Source organism: Branchiostoma lanceolatum, chromosome 12, assembly GCF_035083965.1.
Source record: "Branchiostoma lanceolatum isolate klBraLanc5 chromosome 12, klBraLanc5.hap2, whole genome shotgun sequence".
NCBI classification, from domain to species: domain Eukaryota; kingdom Metazoa; phylum Chordata; class Leptocardii; order Amphioxiformes; family Branchiostomatidae; genus Branchiostoma; species Branchiostoma lanceolatum.
In genome coordinates this window covers 3262819-3284761 of record NC_089733.1, presented here as the reverse complement: position 1 = coordinate 3284761, position 21943 = coordinate 3262819, and the positions used below count along the sequence as shown (strand labels likewise).

The 21943-nt window shown below is 42.0% G+C and overlaps 1 long non-coding RNA gene across 1 annotated transcript; it reads right to left on the bottom strand.

Annotated features, from left to right (window-relative positions):
• Positions 1 to 17815: 17815 nt before the first annotated feature.
• LOC136446608 (uncharacterized) lies at positions 17816 to 21154 on the bottom strand. The gene is made up of 5 exons (XR_010757608.1): positions 20907 to 21154; positions 20115 to 20179; positions 19502 to 19709; positions 19008 to 19090; positions 17816 to 18831 (listed from the first exon to the last, which is right to left on the bottom strand). It is a non-coding gene; the product is annotated as an uncharacterized lncRNA (long non-coding RNA).
• Positions 21155 to 21943: the final 789 nt, after the last annotated feature.

Below are 21943 nucleotides of genomic sequence, written 5' to 3'. Positions count from 1 at the left end.
TTTGTGTTTGTGCCATCTAGTGTCAAACATGGATGTTTGTCGCTCAAATAGCCTGATTGCTGCAAGTCAGACGAGGCACATGGTGATAAGGGTTGATATACGTCCACTGCGTGTTTTCGATTCACGGTGCATTATACCATTGATAGGTAGGTTGAAAATCGATATGGTAATAATGAGGTCTTGTTTTTGGTTATTGAATTTGAAGTAGTTTAATTGGCGGATCGTGTTCTTTTTGGAAAGAGTAACATTGTGCCAAGGGTATCGATCCTTTACAGTGGCTGCTTCTTCAGCTTGCTTAAAGAGGAAGCTTGTACTATGAAATAACAAAGTATAACGTTAACATTCTAATACTGAATGGTTTTCCAGAAGTCAAGGAATCCCCTTGTGGGAGGACATTTACTATTTTAACTTACCTATAGAACAAGATGCATATATGATAGTAGAAGAATAAACAAAAGCGTAATATATGGATGACTCAACAAAGTAATGTCGAAGAATATCTCTCGCTAACAGATATTTTATTCATAAGAACCATAACATCAAAATCAAAGGGTAAAACCTCCATAAACAAGTGTTGCAAACAGTCCTCACTCCAAATCACCGCGCCTGCACAAAATTAACAGTTGTTCCTCATCAGAACGGTGTTCTACTAAAAGTATTAACGTCAAAGGGTTGTCCGTTGTAATGTACCCTCACTGATGTGTAATCTTTGTTCCTGTTAGTCTGGAAACCATATAATATTAATTGATTATGAGTCATTTGTTCGGCTGTTCTTATGTGACGAGTATTAAAACAAGATCTAAAAGTGTCTAATACTGAATTTATGACGAGGATGAAGATAAAATGGAGTGCAAAAATATCCACAGGTGAGCTTGGGTCTAATATACCCTCCGTTTTAAAGCTTTCAAACGATCCTGGAACCGTCTGGTGGCCTTGTTTCGCATGATACCCAAAAACGTTCAACACGTGTATTGTGTACTGATTTGCCTTTCATGTCAGCCTTGTGTACCCTGCCCCTCAACCTAACCATGAAACGACCTACTTGATTATTTTATCCACCCTTATCTGTACGGATTCGACTTGGTAACCCATATTGGACCCATATTGTAAAGCTCCCTTTAGAAACATCCTCATGGTTTGAGCAGCCGTGTTGTGTCCTGATGCTCCTGGATAATCACACGTCCTGCTGTACCTGTAACGGATGGAAATGATTTGAATGTGCTTTGTGTTGAATTATGGTAGAGCTGTGATTTTCTTGCAAACCCATACGAAACAAATAACATGACAAAGTAGAAAGAAAAAAAAAAACGCCTAAAACACGTCGAAACCAGCTCTCTGCCTAGAGAAGATAGTTCTGTGAATGGCCCCTCCAGCCCCTATATCTAGGTCAACTCCCAACGGGAGCATTCTCTTGCTGACGTAGGTTGGCCTATTCTGTGGCACGCCAAATGCGGTCAAAAGGAAAAGAGGAAATATCTTGCGCGCGAGAAAAAAATAGCCTGGTGAGAGGAAATGTTCCCCGCAAGGGGGAAAGAAACATTACTTTGTACAAATGTACAGCTTGGTCATCGTTTGAACTTTCAACCACAATATTATACTGCAAAGTAAATTACAACTGTTAAGATACATCTGTTGCTATTCCGTTTCAGCCGACTTTTTGTTCCATAGGTTTATTTCCATAATGTATTTCAATTTTGAATGTAACAAAATTTTTGAATTGAGTAGGACCAAGTTGACACATGGTTTCATACACTGCTTCTCAATAGGAGTTTGTTGTTACTGATTGAATTATTATGTAAACAATACCAAGCAGCCTATATTGTTTGTCTGGCTGGATACTGTTCTGCCCCTGCAGTGTAGTCTATTCATAAATACCTTTTCTGACTTGGCGGACTCTTCGTATGATGTTTACATCATCATACACCCACACAATCTCGGCTTTCAGCTTTTCCTTCCTCCTTTGGTCAGCGAACTGCTTCATCACACTCCTCAATGAATTGAGTGACACAGTGATCCCGGTGTGATTCAGAACTTGGATGACCTTGGGATGAAAAGGAAACCAAAATGCATGGTCAATGAAAATGCACTGTTTTCTTTCTTCACCATCACATATCACAAATCTAAACCAAGGATTCTTTACATTACTATTACATGTCAATAATGATTATGGTGATGTATTAGCACTAAAGTTGCCATCTTGATCTAGATTTTTTAGGAGAGTGCTGGTTGAAACCATGATGCCAATGCTTATACATGTAGCTTCAAAATTCTACCATTGCTATAAAGATTACCTGGTCGTTAGATGTCCTGGCCACTAGCATCAACTCCACTATGGTCTGCAGGCCAGTAGCTTTTCTACTCCTGGGGTTGTCCGTAGATAGTATTACTGTAGCAACTGACTCTGATCGTTCTGTTTCTCTGTGGTGTGGTGTTGTTAGATTGCAGACGAGGTTGTACAATGTGGGCGCTTCTTTCTGCAGAAAGTCAATTGTCTCTTCGGTGGAGAAAGACCTGATGTCTTCAATTGTTCTCACTTGTTTGGCAAATGGACTAGCTCGGCATGTCATTGTACTGCGAACTTCACCTCTGTGCCTCTGAGAGCTTTCTCTGCATGTAACTGTTCCTCCAATGATCTGTTTGTAGTCCGAACAGCTGCAAGTTCTTGTTCGTGCTGGTTGATGATGGCCGTACCATCCTGGTTGTAGACTATCTGTTGGTTGTGGAAAGAGTTGAAGGGCTGGAGCTGACTGTAGAAAGCTGGTTGAAGGGCTGGAGCTGACTGTAGAAAGCTATTTGACTGAAGTAGGCTTGTGCAGGATGTTGTTGTTGTTGAGAATGCTGTTGCTGCTTCAAAGAAATCCCATTGTACACGGTGCTTCTCCTACCTTTCTCGTGGATGACTGTCACTGTAGGGAATGCTAGCCTCACACAACACCCAAGTTGTCAAGGTGTAAGATGGAAGTCCCGCAAAATGTTTGCAATTGTCTCCTGCGATACTGTTCCCGACTTGTCCAAGCACAAGGTCTTCTTTATCCTACAAGCAAACAGGTGTTAATTGCAAAGTTATAGAGCTATCTCAATATATCATGTATACAAACAGAAAATAGCTAGTAAAATACCCATTGAATCCATTTACACTACAGTATTAAAGGTTGCCACATGACCCATCTGGTAATCAAATTTACAATATTCAGAACTGTTTTCTAATTGATGATATCTCACTATAATACTGATGAGACTCTGGAAAGCATATATTATCATAAAGCGAGTCATGTAAACTACGCACAAAAAGTTCGGAAACTTAACTTTGGTTGATCATATCTCCGTTGTTTTTTACCGATTTTGATGCATTATATATCATTATAAAGCTTGTGTGATTCCCTGTTCTATGATACCAAACTTATTGTGATTGAAAACCCACGGAACAAGTACCAGGACTAATAACGTGAGTTGGTCACGGAGAAAAAGTGCCCGAAATTCCCTGTTGGTGTCATACGCGCGCTGTGACATCCTATCGGTATGGGCGCGGATGATGATTCAATATATTGTTTCCTCAGGTTCTAAGGTTATTTTTAGAACACAGACCATCCAAGGTTATTTCTAGCACACAGAACATCCAAGGTTATTTTTAGCACATCGAAGATCCAATTGTTTACACCACATAAACACCTGCGTCCTGCAACGGTATCGTCATCCACAGATGTTATTTTTTGTTATTGTTTCACAACAAACATTTGGGTATGGGGAGGCATAAACTCCAGGGGAAAGACAAGACTTGTACCAGGAACCCTCAATGCAGAAAGATATCGTGACACAATACTTGATCCGGTGGCCATATCCCTTTCCTCCATAACATGGGGCCGAATGCCTTGCTGCAAGATGATAACGCCCGCCCACACCGGGCAGGGATCATCGCCGACCATCTCCAGCATGCAGGTGTAGAGAGGATGGAGTGGCCCTCTAAGAGCCCGGACCTGGACCCCATCGAACATCTATGGGAGCAGCTTGGGCGAGCTGTCCGTGCAAGACACGGTGTCTGACCTAGGACGACTGCTGGTGGAGGAATGGGACGCTATCCCACAGCATCGCATTGCGCGACTGGTGACGAGTATGAGGAGGAGGTGCAGTGCTGTAGTGACAGCGCGTGGCTGGATCACCCGTTACTAAGACTCCTTGCTAACCCGTTACTAAGACACAGATTGTTGGTTTTGATAAAGAATAAACTTAGCTTTCATGAATATGTCTTGTTTATTCTTGTTGATTTTTCACAATACTCTCGTACAGAAGTCAATATCAACAGAAGAATATGTACGGAATAGCATGTTTGACTATAGTAAGGTAATCTGGGCACTTTATTTCTTCGACCCACTCTCTTTAGCAGGCCTGATGCTCGTTTCACGAACTTGCAATCACAATAAGTTTGGTATCATGGGAAAGGAAATCAAATAGGCTTTTAAATGATATGTAATATATTGAAATCGGTAAAAAAATAACGGAAATATGATCGACCAAAGTTAAGTTTCCGAACTTTTTGTGCGTAGTTTATAATAAATAACTGTGTGTGGCCTGACCAGCGTAAACCCCCTGGACAGAGCTGCATGGAAGAGGGGTGTGACGACTAGCCGGCTGCTGCCCACCCCTGTGTCAGGGACCCCGGCAGCAGTTTAATCTAAATATCGGATACTACTACTACCTCGGATACTACTACTAAATACGCAAATTATATGTCGTGAAGCTTGAGAAAGCGAACTCTAAAAACAAAAGGAGCGGTTGGAAACTTTTGAGTATCTCGAAGAGTTCCTTTCTGCGTTGCTGTCACAAGTTTTACCAAGCTACTAGCATCCCGTTTGTCCTCTGACGGGCCATATTGCCGCACCTGCCGGGCACGCGAGGTTACCTGGATGTCTTGTAGGAACTGGGCCTCGACGGGCGCGTCGTGGAGAGTTTTTGGTCTGAGTTTGTTAACTTCTAAAGTCAGGCTAGGGTCACCCAGTCTGTTCATAAAGATTTGCTTTGCCGACCGATCTCTGAAAGCTAGAGGCATGTCTGGATATACACGCGAGACTACATGCAGAAGCCGTATTTCGAAATGTTGCCGCGTCTCCCCATGCTTACGACTAATCATGTTCAGTTCGCCCTCGTAATGTGTGGGATCTGCCGGGCGGGCGTAGATACCCCTCAAGCAACTTTTCCGGTTTATCTACATCTCATGCAGATACTCCCCGCAATGTGTGCAAGACATCGCTTTCGCCAGTCCCCGCTCCCTCCTCGCCTTAGGTCGGTTTAGAGTCTCGCAGATCTTGGGTTGAAAAAGATGGTAACAATTTATATAGTAACAGGAATGACAAGTTTTGATTAAGTCCATTTCAAGTAAATTATTGATCATCGCTACATTACACATGTACAAGAAGATAGACATTGTAATGAACCGATTTTCATACTAGATCTTTGTGGTGCATCTCAACATTCAAATGTTGTTCAAGCTCATTCGTTGAGCAAAATGCCCCCACACATCCAGGACAGTGGAACAGAGACTTTCTAACACCCGCTGATGTTACAATGTTGCTTGGTTGTGGGTGCGAGGGTACAAATGGTTCCATGACGTTGATTGTTGTGAGTCCTGAACACGTGGCTCTGAACTTAAATTTATAATTCTACCTTCCCCGATACCAAAGTTTTTCCAAACTTTGACTCCTTCCAGTCTTCCGGGGGTCTCCTTGCCTGACGCCAACTGAGCAACTGCGACGCTGCATCCCTTTACACCACCATGTGACTCCATGGCTTCTTTCATGTCTTCAGCACTGATGACGTCATACTTTTAGTTTACATAGCGTCTGATGTGGGTCTTCATCGACGCAGTTTTCCTGTCACAAATATCCTTGCCAGCTTGTGGGTCAGAAAAGTCGTACCTTAGCACCGAAATACCTTTTTTTCTGACTTATGGCTGGCATCGACAGTAGAAGTGGGGCACAGTGGTAGCAGCCTGCGTTGTCTGGCCTCAGAAAGACTTTGCAGAGCCGCGGGTTCTCGCTCTTGATCGTGCAGAAGACATTTTCGAGGATAGCGGAGGCAGAGGACCAGTCCTGCCGGCAGCTGTTGAAGAAATGGACAAAACACCCCAAGCTGTAATTTCTGTTTTATCAAGTACCAATACCTTGGGCAGTTTTCATGGGAGAATATCTCCCTCCTCTTGAATCCCCAGGGCAAGTGGACCCCCTCTTCCCTTATCACCGGACAAACAGTGTTTGTAGGGAAGGTGCGCACATCCCAGTGTTTCCCAATGGTTGCGTTAAGCTCTGTCATTCTGTTCCCAGGAACATGAATGGCTCGTCCTCTAAAGCAGTTCTCCAGTTGATTCTCCTCCAACAGGTCCTGACACACAGGAAGTGACAACCTCTGGAGGAAACGGCCCCTGAAGTTTTGCTTGGAGAAGGGAACCACGACAGTTATCCTCCTTTCGTGTCCAAGCTTTCTTGAAGGAGTGTATTGGTATCGCATGCTGTAGGTTTTAAGATATATTTTTAACTAGAGTTCCACGAACACATTATCTTCGCCAAATAATCAAGGCTTATTATGGACAGTGATTGATATTTACGTGCTTATCACCCCCTGCAAATTTGATCATGCACCATACCATTTGGAAGTTATGATGGGGCAAATGAGTCCAGTCTAGATGGGGTTAAAAATCATTTGGTGGTACAGGACTAGTATATGTGTAGAGTGTGCTGATATATATTATAACTGGTCATGAAAAAAATATGAGTATGTTGATATTATATGGGCCACAAAGGTTCGATATTGCAGTGTTGTAAGTTGAAAGTGATGATGAAATGGTACAGTCAATATATATGAATAGAATAAATCTTTATTCCATATCATACACATTTTGAAAGACATAGTACATGTACGTGTGACTTTTCCGCACCTAGCAGTGGTGCAGTTTTGGTACAGTGTACTCTCCAAGCAGAGGAGTGGGTCTGGCTGATTTTTGACGTGTTTTTAGGTGTTTTTGTCAGGCTTTCTATCATGTCCCCTTTTCATTATGTCGCCAATCGTGGTGAACAAAAATGCCTGAACTGAACGCGTTAAAACCAGCAGGACCCACACCTCTGCTTGGAGGATAGTTTATTTATTTGACCTACATGTACGTTTATGCAAGGCCATCTGGTTACATGACCTGACAGTCCCATGTCCGATTATGAATTGCAGTGGGTTAACAAACTTTCCTTTCTAATTATGCAAATAAGCTCCTGATTTGCATAATTAGTCATTGATTATGTAAAGCACCATCTGAGCTCTGTAAATACGAAATATCACGACGATCTGTCGATCCCTTCTCAAGTTATTCATGTCCGAATGTCAAAACAAAAACACCCACTGCAGCTCTTAACAAGCCGCTAGAGGGCCCAAATTTACAGAACTTACTTTCTGTGGCATGAACTATCTACCACACAAAAATCATGACCATAGCACTTTGAATAAATATGCCTCCAAATTTGAAGCTCTGTTGCAGTACCTTAGGTGCCCGCTAGAAGGCCCATTATCGAACTTGACCTTCCTTTCTGTAAACCCTACCCATCCACTAGATATCATACAGATCCATCAACAGCTTCTCGAGTTATGCTGGCGACATACAAATACACATCCACACAAAGCCCGCTGCAGTACCGACGGAAAATACAAGGGGAACCATTTTTAAACTTGACCTCCGTTTCCACAACATCTACACACCTACAAAAATTCATGAAGATCCATCAACGTTTCCGTCACTTTTTTTGCCTACATACAAACACAAAAAAATGCAAAGTCCGCTGCAGTACTGTTGAAAAACGCAAGGTGAACCATTTTCGAACTTGACCTTTCTTTGCACAACCACTACACACCTACCGAAAATCATAAAGATTCATTGAAGCTTTCTTGAGTTATGCTCCTGACATACATTCAGACCCACCCAACATATTTTACAAGTACTCGGCGAAGATAATGAAGAAGCATTCAAAGTATTCTCGGTACAGAGTCAATTCATTTTATCATATTGCTTAACATGTTTACTTACTTGTCAGATATCTGCTGTCGAAGAACACGCAGCTCCTTGTTTGGGTGCAGGTCCACCTGTTTTTTCATTGAATGCTGTAAGTTAACTGTTTACAATGTACATTGTAAATATATTTGTAAAAACTTAAAAAATGGATTTAAGGAAGTCAAATGGAAAACAGCTAATATAGCTGGTCTGCCTCAATTGACATTGTTTACTGTCATTGCTTAAGAATATAGCCAACTTTAAGTTTTTCTCTCTACCAAGGTACACTCACTGTATATGTAACCTTGAATTTCCATGAGGTAAGACCACACATGCTTTGTGCTACTGAAGAACACAAGGTTTTATCATCATTGAGTAATGGCATAATGATAAAAATGTACAGAGAAATATTTGACACTGATACCGTTGATAATGGGATTACAGCAGTTCTTCTGCAATGTCTTCTCCAAATCCGCATTTTACCACAGGTCAACAATGCTGTTGAGCCATACCCTTGTTGTAGGGGCCCACTTCACCTCCACATGGTTTTCGTCGACCCAGCGAACGGCCTCAAGAATGGGCCACTGATCAGAACCTTTCTGAGGCCTTTTTTTCTGAACTCTAGAGTTAGGAATGTGTGTCCATACTCTAAATCTTCCTTTGTAGCAGGGCTTCGAACTCTGTGACATCCTGAGAGCCATAGTTGTGAAGAAAGGTCCGTGAAGAAAACGGGACTGAAGAAAACGTGCGTTTTTTGTGTGACCTGACCTTTCCCCTGGAGAGGCCAAGTTTTACTTGTAGTTTTGACTTGAAATAGCTGCTTTAGATTGCCTGCATCTTATTTGATACCATAAAAACCTTGATTATCGGCCGTGTATTATATTTATATCCTATTTTCATCATAGTAGAAGGTAAACTTTACCCCATTTGTGTGTAGAGATTCCTGCCAAGGCTTGGAAAACAATTCTCCGTTCCACATGTGGAGTGAGAGGATATATTAGGTGGGAAGTCGTTCTCCACTTTCCCTTCCGAACGTTGTGCAGTCACAAAGGTCCAAATCTCTCTCTTGTCTAACAGTTTCTTTGCCTTTATTTCCCATTTTTCGTGTCCGCCTCTAACCAAATTTGGTCCGAGGAGATATAAAATTCAAACAGCACTTGGTCAACGAAAAGAAGTTTTAGCATTTCCCATTTATCAATCTGGGATTCCCTCTCCGAATTTGATAGACATTTGGGAGGGAAGATGGTGATTACGACGCTTTCTGTCTTATGAAACTCGCGATATTGAGGTGACAGGGCTCAATCGGCGGGCAAACTGAGACGGGTTCGCGTCCTTTGTCAACAGCAGATTTAGGAGCCGGGACTTCTCTTATTCAGCCCCTTGAAATAATCAATATCATTGGTGAACATAGTTAAAACATAAACAATCTTTTGCAACCAACCGAGAAGATAACAAACAAGGGGAAACACCGTAAGCCTCTGGATACACATGACAAGTGGGGGAGGGCCGGACGACAGGCGTGACCGAACCATCTGGTCTCTGGCCCCCCGCCCCCAACCGTCAGTAGGACAAGAAGATCCTGTTGATTCCCATTCAGGGAATAGGCCCTATGTTTCAAAGCTTAATCAGGCAACAGCAACTTGACTCACAGTGATGGCTTTTGTTCATTGTGGCCTCTTTAAAATTAGTATAAAAAGCTGCACATACAGTTTCTATTCAGTTCCACTGCATACTCTTCGTACTTGTCTGATCTTGCTTCTCTTGATGTGTTCTGCAGTGGATTTTTTTCTTTAAGTAGGCAGAAGTTTATGGGGAATAAAACTGTTTCAAAAGGAAATCATCCGTCTTATCTAATTTCTATGTGGCATATTCTTTGTACCTAGCTGTAGGCGTACATTGCACAACGGGAATCATTAGTATACAATGTAGTTTATTCCATAATACATGTATATCGTTTTCTATACAGGTTTTATAAATTTAATTTAGTTCACATTACAACCTTTTTCGACATTGAAATGCAATTTAGCTTACAATACATGTTTACTGTACCAATTACCCACAGAAGGTGATGGAAGTACTGTACTTTTTATAACAGCTATGATATAATTTTGTATTTGGGAGACTGGCAACATTTTTTATACAAAAAACAACGACCCCAAACCACCCAAACTTCCTACACGTAGAGCGAAGTCTAATACTATTCACGACAGTGATGATCACATGAGATGCTGTTGTACGTGTATTGTGAGCTGCCTGGGATGACTCTTCTCCTGTCCTCCTCTGCCCTCAAGGATTCCTAGATGTACCACATTCTCTCTTCAGGGGTCCACCCTAGTCCTTTATCCATCAGTTTTTGTGCTGCTTCCATACTGATGTCCTTGACCTCGTGAGGGTCATACAAAATTGCCTGCAACATAGATATAACAGGCCATGTATTGACCCTACAGGGAAATATATTCACATTCATCCTCAATTACTCCAATGAAACATGGTCAAATGTTCACCTTATTTGGACATATACAGTTCAGGCCGATAACCGGAATTTCTGGTAAGAGAGCTAAGTTCTTGCATTCAGTATGTCGGGTATCAATGCAATCTGTATTGATGTAGATTCTACATTCAGACTCCTATGTCAATACTTTGTCAACCTGTGTGAGTAATGTATGAATAAAGCATTGGAAGCACTCAACTCGGGCATCAGTTACAAAAAATATGACTATCATTAGATAAATTCTACTTCTCTCTTTTCGGTTATAGTAGATATAAAAGAACAGACGTGTTTTTCAATGGGAGGTTTGTCTAGTTGCATTAGGAATTTGAATTTTTGTCCAGTACTTAAATGTCTGAAGTAGGGAAATAGGTTTTCTACAAGCTTATACAGTTCATTTCTTTCTTTGGTAGGCAATCCACATTCTACCACAATGACATTCGTTTTCTATTCTATTCAAAATACAATGCTTACATAAACATTGTTCTAGAGAAGTGCGGGTATGTCTTCCCGTTTCAACATGTAGTTTGTGGCAGCTGATTCTTAGTCTTGTGACTGCATTCCTGTCCCTCATATATACATTACTTAATATTTTTCTTCATTATATGTAGTTTTGAATAATCTTTATGATCTTAACTTATTTTTGGCAGCCCCACCTTTGTTGTCGTTATGTATTTCTTTTAGAAACGTTTGGAAGTAATTGTCTTTTATCCGCTGGCCAATTGCACTTACAATTTGCAACGTATTTGTATTATATGAAATTGTAGTCCGAGTCCATAAAGAGGGTAGGGGGTCTACTTATGCGGCCGGATCGCGTTCTGACGGCTGGTGCAGGAACGGCTGGCAGCTGGACGGGAGCAGGAGCAGGTGGGTCAGGTGGAGGGTCGTGCTGGAACGCAGGTAGATCAGGTGGGCGAAGGTGATGTTGTTGCATGAAGCCTGCAAAGCCAAGGTGTCCTGCGTCGGGCAGACGGCGTCTGTTGTCGGGTGCGGAAGCGGGTGGTGCTTGCAGGAGTCGGCGAATTGGAGCGATGTACGGCTTCAGTCTGTTGTGATGGAGGACTTGTGGAGGAAGACTTTCTTCCATCACTTGAGAGTACGCCTTCGGAAACTGAGATATATGCCACCATTTGATCCGAGGTATCCAATGTTCCCATGTACTTGTTGTACAGGTGGATGCACTCGGGTTTGGTGATCTCCACCTGGTCCCGGTTCCTTTTGCCTGTGCCCACGAACTTTGCACTGTGGGCAGTGGACAACATCTTCACATCCCGTCTATCTTTATACTTAAGAGCAAGGAGGGGCCCATTTGCCATACAAATATTCTCCTTTGGTGTAGTCAGCTTTACCTCTTTGACGGTTTCGCACTGTTAAATAGAATTGATTGATGATGAAATATAATCAATGCTGCTTTCTCCAAGGAGAAGAGAAGAGCAGACCATTAGAAACCTATTCTGCTTCCTTTAGGTTGGTTTTGAGGATTTGGCGGTTAGCTTGTTCTTCGACCGACTTGTTCCCACTTCTTTTGGCATCCAGCTGTCCGTGCCAGATAGGTGGCTACATTCACAATCACAGTACATGATTTTACCAACTATTCACACATTCAGTTTCTTCTGCGATGTAATACGGTTAGGCCGTTGAATATCCATCGAAGCTAAAATAGGTTTGATAGTCGTACAGCCGTACTTGTCCTTGGCTCCAGGTCCATCTGAAGACGTTGAAGCAGGAGGCACAGTCTCGCTGTGGATCACCCGCTGTGTGGTCACCATCAGGTGGTTGTTGGTCCAATGGCGCTACACCAAGAGACTCGTAAATGCCGTTCTCTTTATGTTGCTCGTTGGAACCTTGTGTAAAAACGTTGAAGCTGGAGGCACAGTCTCGTTGTGGATCACCCGCTGTGTGGTCACCATCAGGTGGCGGTACACCAAGAGACTGGCAAATGTTGCCCTCCTTAAGTTGCGAACCTTGTATAAAGACGTCGAAGCTGAAGTTACAGGCTTGCAGGTCAGCAGAACTGATTGTTGTATTCCCAGACAGGTCCAGCCTTGCCTTTTCATCTGCAGCATCTTGCTCTGAAGTGATGGTGTTGAGGTCTGCCAACAAGGATATAGAGCCAAGGTGGGCCTCCAAGGTCTCCAGGCTGAAAGTGTGGGGTGAACAGCTTTGACACAAACGGCGGCGGCAGTGCTTTGGCGATTTTCCCTGGTTTGCTGTCCGTGTTTCCGGAAGCACCCTGGAGACATGCATTTAGCCAGGGTGTTTTCCCCGCCAGCTCTTGAGCAAATGTATCGAGCTTGAAGTTACCGAGGTCATCCGGGGATGTTTTCCTTAGAATCGAGTTACCTGCCATGGTCCCCACCTCCTGTTTGATTCTTTGGGCCCCTCCCATGCTCTTTAGCCTCAATGCGATGTTCGCTGCTGCTCCAGCTTTTTTTCCAGAACTTGATGCACAATGGTCTTGGCGTCTCCTCTTATCTCGATGACTCTGGGATGCTTGTCGGATGGATACTGCAAGACATTCCCTTGCGGTTGTCTTCCTTCTCATTGAAGTCATTGTTGAAGTATTGGTCTAGCTGTTCTTGTAGACTTATCCGGTTGCCTCTTCAGGTGTTGTTTCGTCTAATTTAAGTTGTAAGTGAAAATTTATTAGTCTGGTAAATATATAAAAAATGGAAATCTGTGCTATTTTGACGCATTAGCACGGTCAAGAGCATCTTACATTAAATATACCTTATATATCATGCACTGTGTTTCTTTTAAGTTCAGGGAACTATACAAGATACGTAGTATCTCTACTTACTTCGGCTGGCGACATCCATGGCTAGCTTTTCAACTGCCTCGTTGATGTCAGAGAAAGATACCTGAAATTGAAAGCAAAAAGAATGAAAAATTGAAACTGATTCTGCCTTTATCATTGCCTGTTTGTATTGTATCTTGATTTCAGCGCACAAGAATGATGAATCAAAGTGAAAGGTACACAAAAATAAGGCACATAAAAATGTGTATTACATATGATATTAAAAAAATAATTATGTACTAAATTACATATATTAATTCGTTTCATATATAACATTTCTGACACAGACTTTGCTTTATCATGTACAGGAGCGACAATCACAATTTACATGTATATAATGCTACAAGAGACTTAAAATCAAGCTTGTGCTCCTCATGCATTACTTATGGAGTGTGAAACACATTGAGTGTGGGTTACAATGTTAACATTACAAACACACACACTAACAAATACACACACACACCACTTACATGTAGCACACACACACAATCACTGAACACTTAAAACATACATACATACACACAAACACACAGATGCACAAATAACTGAAAATGCCTTCTTTGTATGTCTAACTCACCCTATGCAAACATTAAGGTCACTTACTGCTAATCCTGTCACTAGACAGGGTCGCTCCCCGGCATGGAGTGGTGGCCTATTTTCATTGATGCGTTGCGTCACTTGGTCAATGACCCTGGCATTGTTATGTTCGAGGTAGTGTGCTGGGATATTTATCATTGCGCTTTTCAGGTGTGCGTCATCACAGCTTTCCAGGCCAATGAATGTCTGCTCCAGCCGCAGGTGTAGTATCTCGGCTAGTTGCTAAAGTAGATGTATAGAAAATGATCAAACTATGTCTCTAGATGTATGGAAATATTATCAAACTATGTCTCTGTATCAGACCCCCCCCCCAAAAAAAACCTGAAGAATGAAGGTCATTGGAACAATGTACAGTATTTACAAGTTATATCTATTTATCAAAGACTTACTTCAACCTTCATCGGAAGAGTTGGATGACAATATTGAACCTGCGTCGGAACCCCGGGTTTGTCCGGAAGATGTGTTCTTCATCTCGTCCATGTAGCCTGCGATTATTATGATCGGTGTCTTCTCCCGGGCTGTCGACAAAAAAATATAAATTATTACCTGTGTAGCAGGGTAGTTTACTTTCAATCACAATTACATATGGTAGGCTTTCTGCTAGAGACAACAAAATAGTCTTTCCCAACTACTTTTGTTTAAAAATAACAGAGCAATTGGTTGATAACAATAGAAAAATTAGTATTTAATGATATCCTTACGTTCATAGGCATGGTTCATTGTAGATTCCAACGCCTTCTTCGCCTCCGCACCCCCCTTTCCCAAACTGATAGACCTCGTCAACCAACAACACTTTCCCGGCCGAATTCTCCATTATAGTCCTCACCCTTCTCTCCATTGTGTTTACATACTCTGTAATAAAACATATTGATGATTAAGGTTAATTAATACTAATTAAAATGATTAGGCAATAGTAGAAAACCTGACATGCTTAGACGCTGACATATGTATATGTGCTTATATACTGTGTAGAGAAACAAAGTAGAGAATCATCTGACACTTCACTGTCACTCTCCAACTTGTCATTATTAGATAGAAAACAATAACACTTTGGTGGTAATATTATCTTGTGATTAAGGTAAATCATCTTACCACTTGAGAGAACATCCCTGCGCATGGTGACAACTGTTGGGTCTTTGACTAACCCACACTTGTTTAGGATTTCTGTGCAAAATTAGAGGTTGTCATATAAGTATAAGATGATAGAAACATGGGACTGGCTTCATTTTTCATGCAATGCTTAAAAGACAAGAGCACTTGAAATTACTATTAATAATCAATACATAAAATTTAAGTATTGCAGTGGTGTAATGTTTCAAATAAAGACATTGGTTTTGTGTAACATGACAGTTAAATCTGAACAAATAACTAATCAATCATGATCAGAAATGTTACAGGTCCTTCTTCCTACGTCAAAATAAAATAATTGAGAGCATTGAATGGATTTGCACTATTATGAATTGGATTATCTCATCTCATCTATCCCTTGATTTACTTAGCAGTAAGGCTTCTTGTCGAGAATAGGATATAGTGGATACTGTTGAATAAAGACTTAAATTACAACTTCAAAGTGTCCAGAACACTACAAAAGCAGAACACGGGATAATTATGATCAGGATGGCTTTTTGCAAACACACACACACACACACATGTACTGTATTGCATACCTGCAAATGCCTTTGCAGTGCTGGTTTCTCCAGTGCAAGGAGGCCAAGCAAATACCAGATGTCGCGGTGCTTTGATGAGGGTGAGGTCGATCGGCTGGTAGGCCAGGCTTGTCAGCTCAGAGAGTAGATAATCGTGAAAACTGTTGGCCATCTCCTTACTGACTGTCAACCCCCTTTTCTTCATGGTCAACATTATGTTGTCATTTGTGTTTGTCAGGTCTGTAGTAGGAAGGAAAATGTGAAATATTATGAAAGGTCAGATCTGAACAACCAATTTGTTATATTCCCCTTCCAGTGGGAAGGGGGATATACTGTTTTTGCTTGCCTGTTCTTCTTCTTCTTCTTCTTTCTTCTTCTTCTGCCAAAAACCAAGTAGATGTGCGGTGGTAGCTCTACTAATAGTATTGCAGCAAGTGATATGTACCTTATGTTACAATGTACGGATGTTATATTTGAGATGTAGGTACCTATAGGAAAGGTGAATGCACCTGACAATAAATTATGCTAATGAGGACATCATTTGCATAATTTATGCAAAGACTTGTATTGCGTTTACAGTAAAAGCTGCAGATGTCATATTTGAGATGTAGATATTGAGCCACCATGTAATGTCTGTTAATGCAGAAAGTACTGGTAATTAGTATCTACATGTAGTAATGTTCCTTACTCTGGGGGCCCAGCGGTTCGTGGTTGTTCTGGTTGTTGCTTTCGTCGTTCTTCTTGTTTCTTGGTTGTCGATGTTGGTTTCAACAGGGTTGTCGGCGTTTCCTGCAACGTTTGGGGCGTTCTGTGGAACAGTGGGTTTGTGTGAGTTGTTGTGTGTCCTTGCCTGTGTTGATTGAGAGAATGTAATAGATGTTTTTGCAGCTATAGTTTACTGATAGATTATTGAAAGATTGTTTAAAAGTCATGGACGTTGGAGATGAAGTTTGTTGTAAGTGTTTTTTTTTAATTTTCTTTAAATTTTTGTGCCTTCAAATTGATGGTGTGCTAAACAACTACTCTCTATGATGTGTATGATTGCCTAAATGTGGTAAGAATAGAAGTAGTGTTTAAGTAGTAGTGTTGTAATTTGTCCTATTAAACTGTAAAGTATTTGTTATGAAATTTCTTGCACTGTCATACGTTGATATATGGCTATTTGGGAATTGTAGATTATGTCGATATGTAGCTTAAATGGGGTAGGATGGTAAAGAACATTTCTTACAAAATAATGTGTAGCATGCTAGTTGCGCTGTTGTTGTTCATTATTAGGCTATTGTTATGGGTACACCTTTCACTGATATCATTATCTGAGATGTTTGGTCCAGGTGAGTTTGCAGTGGTTATTTGCCGCTGGATATCATTGCTTGATGTTTGGAGACTTTCATAGAGTTTGAACAATTCTTTCATTAGCTTGGTGATGTTATGTTTGTACTTGATGTACCGCATTCCTTCTCGGAAACAGTTTGCTTCCGGTATGCGCTTCCAAGCTGAATTCCGGGTGTTCTGATCTCCAAAAAGTCCGAATTAAGGTGAGTTTGACGTCCAGAGGTGCCTGAACAGCTCGTCGTACCGTAGCCAGTTTGCTTTACGGTTGGCTAAGGTACAGACAAAGTGCTGGTACGCGATGAGCTGCAAGCTGTGGGAAGGGTGGAGCTGGATATAGATAAAGTGGAAAACTAGGAAGGCGGCGGTCCACTGATCTAGTGAGAGGTGTTTGGGTAAGGGTGTTCGAAAGAGAAACTATGTATTGCGGGGTTGTCTGAAGGGTGGGAAGCAAAGTTTTGAATCTGACATGCTTATGCCGCCAAATCTTATATTTTATCTGGTCAGGGATCCTCGTGTCGAGGGGGACGTGAAGGCCGGTGCAGGCAGTCTTCAGTTTATCCGCTTTAACTGCTTGGTGCATACCTCGCACTTGTAGTGGTCTTCTGCAGTGGTTGACATCTGAAAATATGATAACAAAAATTAAGAATTTACCACAGATAACTACAACTAATTATGATATTGAAAACTTAAACGGCAAAAGAACCTATTTTGTAAACACACAAACGTACTGCCAAACTTACTGCACGTCACGACTTAACAAGAGATTTAAAATTCCGACGCACAACATTCCACCAATGGACCCAAGTTACATGAACTAAACATGTCCCTGTTTCTGTGACTTGCACTAGCTTCATGTCGACGATAAGCGCTGTTTTTTCTTCCATTACCGTATAGGAACACTGATGATGAATAAATAAATAAATAAATAAACAGTACTTGGCACAATAGCCGGGCGAGTCACACCGGCCATCTCCCATGATAGTAACTGCGCCATCCCTGACCAAGTCCTGGGCCATTTCCTGCTGGTATGTGTAGTAGTCGTGAATGGTAGGAATAGCCTACGTTGTCTGGATGTTGAAGAATTCTGATTGGCTAATGAACTGTAGGTTCAATGATGCAGCAAAATCTATAAATTTATCAATGGACCCACCAGAGAATAGGATTGCGCATCCGACAAGAAGATTTCCAATTGCCATTCTCTTGCTGTATGGTTGAGAATGCCACACACCATGATGACCCGTTGAACAAGTCCAGTGTACAGCAAGGCAATGCCTCTTACTGTGGTTTTGAGCAAATTGCCAGCACCACATTTGGAACACCGCTGGAACAGTTCTCTTATCTTCTCACCAAATACAATAAATCTATGTCCTTCCAGCGTCACCTCAGTTTCACTTTCATCATCAGAGGTTGGGGGAGATGTTGATTCTGACTCTGGTTGGTATGACTGATCCCCCTTATCTGCAGGTGCACTAGGTGTAGTCCATGCGGATGATGGTGTCACTGAGGAATCTGATTGGAGAGCACTGGTTGATTTGATTGGGGTTGACATCCCTAGGGGCTCTGGTGGCGGAATCCCTTGGAGAACTTGGATTGACATCCCTAGGGGCTCTGGTGGCGGAATCCCTTGGAGAACTTGGGTTGACATCCCTGGGGGCTCTGGTGGTGGCGTCTCTAGGGGCTCTGGGGGTGGCATCCCTAGGGGCTCTGGCGGTGGCATCCCTAGGGGCTCTGGCGGTGGCATCCCTAGGGGCTCTGGTGGTGGCATCCCTAGGGGCTCTGGGGGTGGCATCCCTAGGGGCTCTGGGGGTGGCGTTCCTTGGGGCTCTGGTGGTGGCGTTCCTTGGGGCTCTGGTGGTGGCATCCCTAGGGGCTCTGGGGTTTGAGTTCCTGCAGGGCTCAAACTCTTCTTGCAAAATGGACATGAGCTTCCCAGGTCTGAAATGTCCATACCCTGAGATTTGAAAAAAAATCATAAATTCTTTGTGCATTGTGATAGAAGCAAATCTATAGGCATATCAGCAATAGCTAAAGTATTGTTTCCATTATATAAGGACAAAGGCAGCAACCTAATGAAATTAAAGCTCTATAATTATCCTAACTACTACAAGAATAAAATGGCACTATTACATTTTCTGCTGCAAGTCTTCCTCCAGCACTTATGGGGTATAATGGCTGCAGGTGCTTGCTGACGTGAGCACGTACTGACCCATCTAAAGCAAGATTCAAAAGGAAACAGTCCTTTACTCACCAAGTTACACTTACCAGACGAGTAAATAAATTCAAATACACTAGATTAGTGCTGCGTACCTAAACGTAACATCAGGTACAGGTACAGGGGTTTAGGTACAGGTTGTACCTGTACCTGAACAAAATTAACATGTGTTTTTCTGGACTTCTTTAATGACAAAACCATAAACTATTTTCAAAGCAGAATAGGCAAAGTTGAAGGGCTGTATGAAAAACATGAAGTACATGTCATGTGCAACCCGAAAAAATGTAGGGCATACAGAACAATGCATATTCCCCTGGCTTATGCCATACATTACATTGTATGCATGAAGGATTGAAATATTATGTAGGTCACAGTTGAATACAGTACAATCTCATAATCAATAATTTACCGTGCCGTAGAATTGATGATCTTGCATTTTCCTTCACAAACTGAGCAGGCTTGCTCCAGATAGGGTCACTTTTCGCTTGTGGCCACCCAGTGGATTGTGTTGGGTCCCATTCCTCCCATGGCAGAGACAAGAACTTAACAAGTGCCCTTGTTTCGTCTCTAGACCAGGCAGGGCCTCTCTTAGCCCTGGTTAAAATCTTCTGGGCTGCCTGAAAAAAAATGTATCACATATATAACACCTGGGCTCAAAGTACTGTGTACATGTACACATTTCTACACCCAATATTGGAGCCGTGCATCAAGTTTTTGGTTGTGGGTGCACTGGTGCACATAGATATTTGTGAAAGGTTTTCATGTAGAGGTACGATTGCACACTATAATATGGCATGTTCTTGACATTTACTTGTCCAAGAATTTGTTAAGGTACACAGCTCTAATAACAAGTAATCTTACCAAACAATGACATACAATATGGCAGCCCGAGACAAAATTCAATGTTGTCATTGCAAGAGATAAATGGCCATAACGTTACATTTAAGTAGGTTAATAAGAACAAATTGCGACACATGTTACATCAGGTTTTACATAAAATAAATTATGAAAACAAAAACTACCTGCTAACTTGGGCTTTTTCCTGGACTTTTCCTGAGAGTTTTTCTCCTTGGCGTCCTTCTCACTTCTATCAGACAGAAACAAAATGTCAGTAATGTAACAAAAACAAAACAGTGACTATCATATATTCAGGAATGTACACACAAAGTCTGAAGTCGCTGGTGTTTCGGAGGACAGAGATGTTGGCACTATAGTGAGGAGCTTTATGTAGGTCACCATAATATGGCAGGCAAAATGGCGTCGATGTGAATTGAGCCATCTTCTGGCCCGAATTTCTCGCTACCGGTTGATCCACAAAGCTAACTAAAGCAGTCAAATGACTATCATATATTCAGGAATGTACACAAAAAAATTGAAGTCGCTGGTGTTTCGGAGGACAGAAATTTTGGTACTATAGTAAGGAGCTTTATGTACAGTGTAGGTCACCATTGTGGCAGGCAAAATGGCGTCGATGACAAATGAGCCATCTTCTGGCCCGAATTTCTAGCTGACGGTTAACCTGATACGCTAACGAAAAGAGCCGAGTGAATATATTATATTCAGGAATGTACACAACAAGTTTGAAGTCCAGCGGCTCTTAGAATACAGAGATTTTGGCATCTTAAAAAGACCCTTTTGCTATCTAAAATGGCTACTTATATACATGTAGAAAATATTACAGACGGACAACAACAACAACATAAAACCGGAAAGCGCTGGCCTGGCAGCTCTGATAGCGATTGTGCACACACATTTAGTCTACTCAAAAAGGTATTCCTAAACTTCATAGCATCGTCATTTATACCAGTACCAACCTGTTTTCTTATGGGAGTCCATCCTGGCAAGCCCTCCCTCCATGTTGGCAAGTCCTCTCTCACTAGCGTACCGCGCATTGAACTCTGGGATTGTTGGATGGGTCCTTGGGGGGTTTCATGCCTTGATCACTATAATGTAGCGCCTTGCGTTCAGGCTTCCACTTATGGTAAATTTTACAAGACAAGCTAGATCCAAGGATAACAATTCATTCCCAGAGGAATGACGATTCCCGCGTACAGAGTGGAATACTCCTTTAATGGTTCATATACCTGATATGAACACACTTGCCAATTACTTGTCTGATTAGCGAGTTTACTTGTGGAATCCAATAGCGTTCTCGCACTTTGGATGTCACATAGTTTCTCCCCAGGTGTCCGTTGTCCTCGTGGATTTCTCGAACCACTAGCTCTGACACTCGGGACCTCGTCGGGAGCATCATTGGATGTTTCATCTCTTCCGAGAGGGTTGTTTGACTGTCTTCCTCCTACCCTGAGGATGCCCTCTTCATCTAACTTAGGGTTCAGCTGGAAGGTACTGCTGCTAGACGTCACTGATCCCTTGCTTCCTTGTAGGGATGCTCTATCTTAGCTGTAGTGACTACGTTCCACTGAAAAAGGCATCCAAAGGCATTCATTTCATGAACATCATTACAATACCCTAAAAATTTGCATCAGTGGCAGATTACATAGCCCGGGTCAGTAATACCCTGCTATTTCAAACATGAACACTTGTACTATACCATGCATGTCTATGATACATTTTTTTAAAAGATACACATTCTCTTGACAACCTGTGTTCAAAATACATTCATTAAAACATAACCATTCCCCCCCTTAATGGTTCATATACCTGATTCATTCGAGCATGAAGACAACACTGTACTTATCCACATAACTAACAAATACCCATTGTTATCATAATCAATGTCTTACATATCCCCTATACAGGTATGAACTTCTGGGACAACAGCCACGGTTCACGCTCGAGCAGCTGGACCCGCTGCTGCAGGTGCGCACCAACGTCCAGCTGCTCGAGC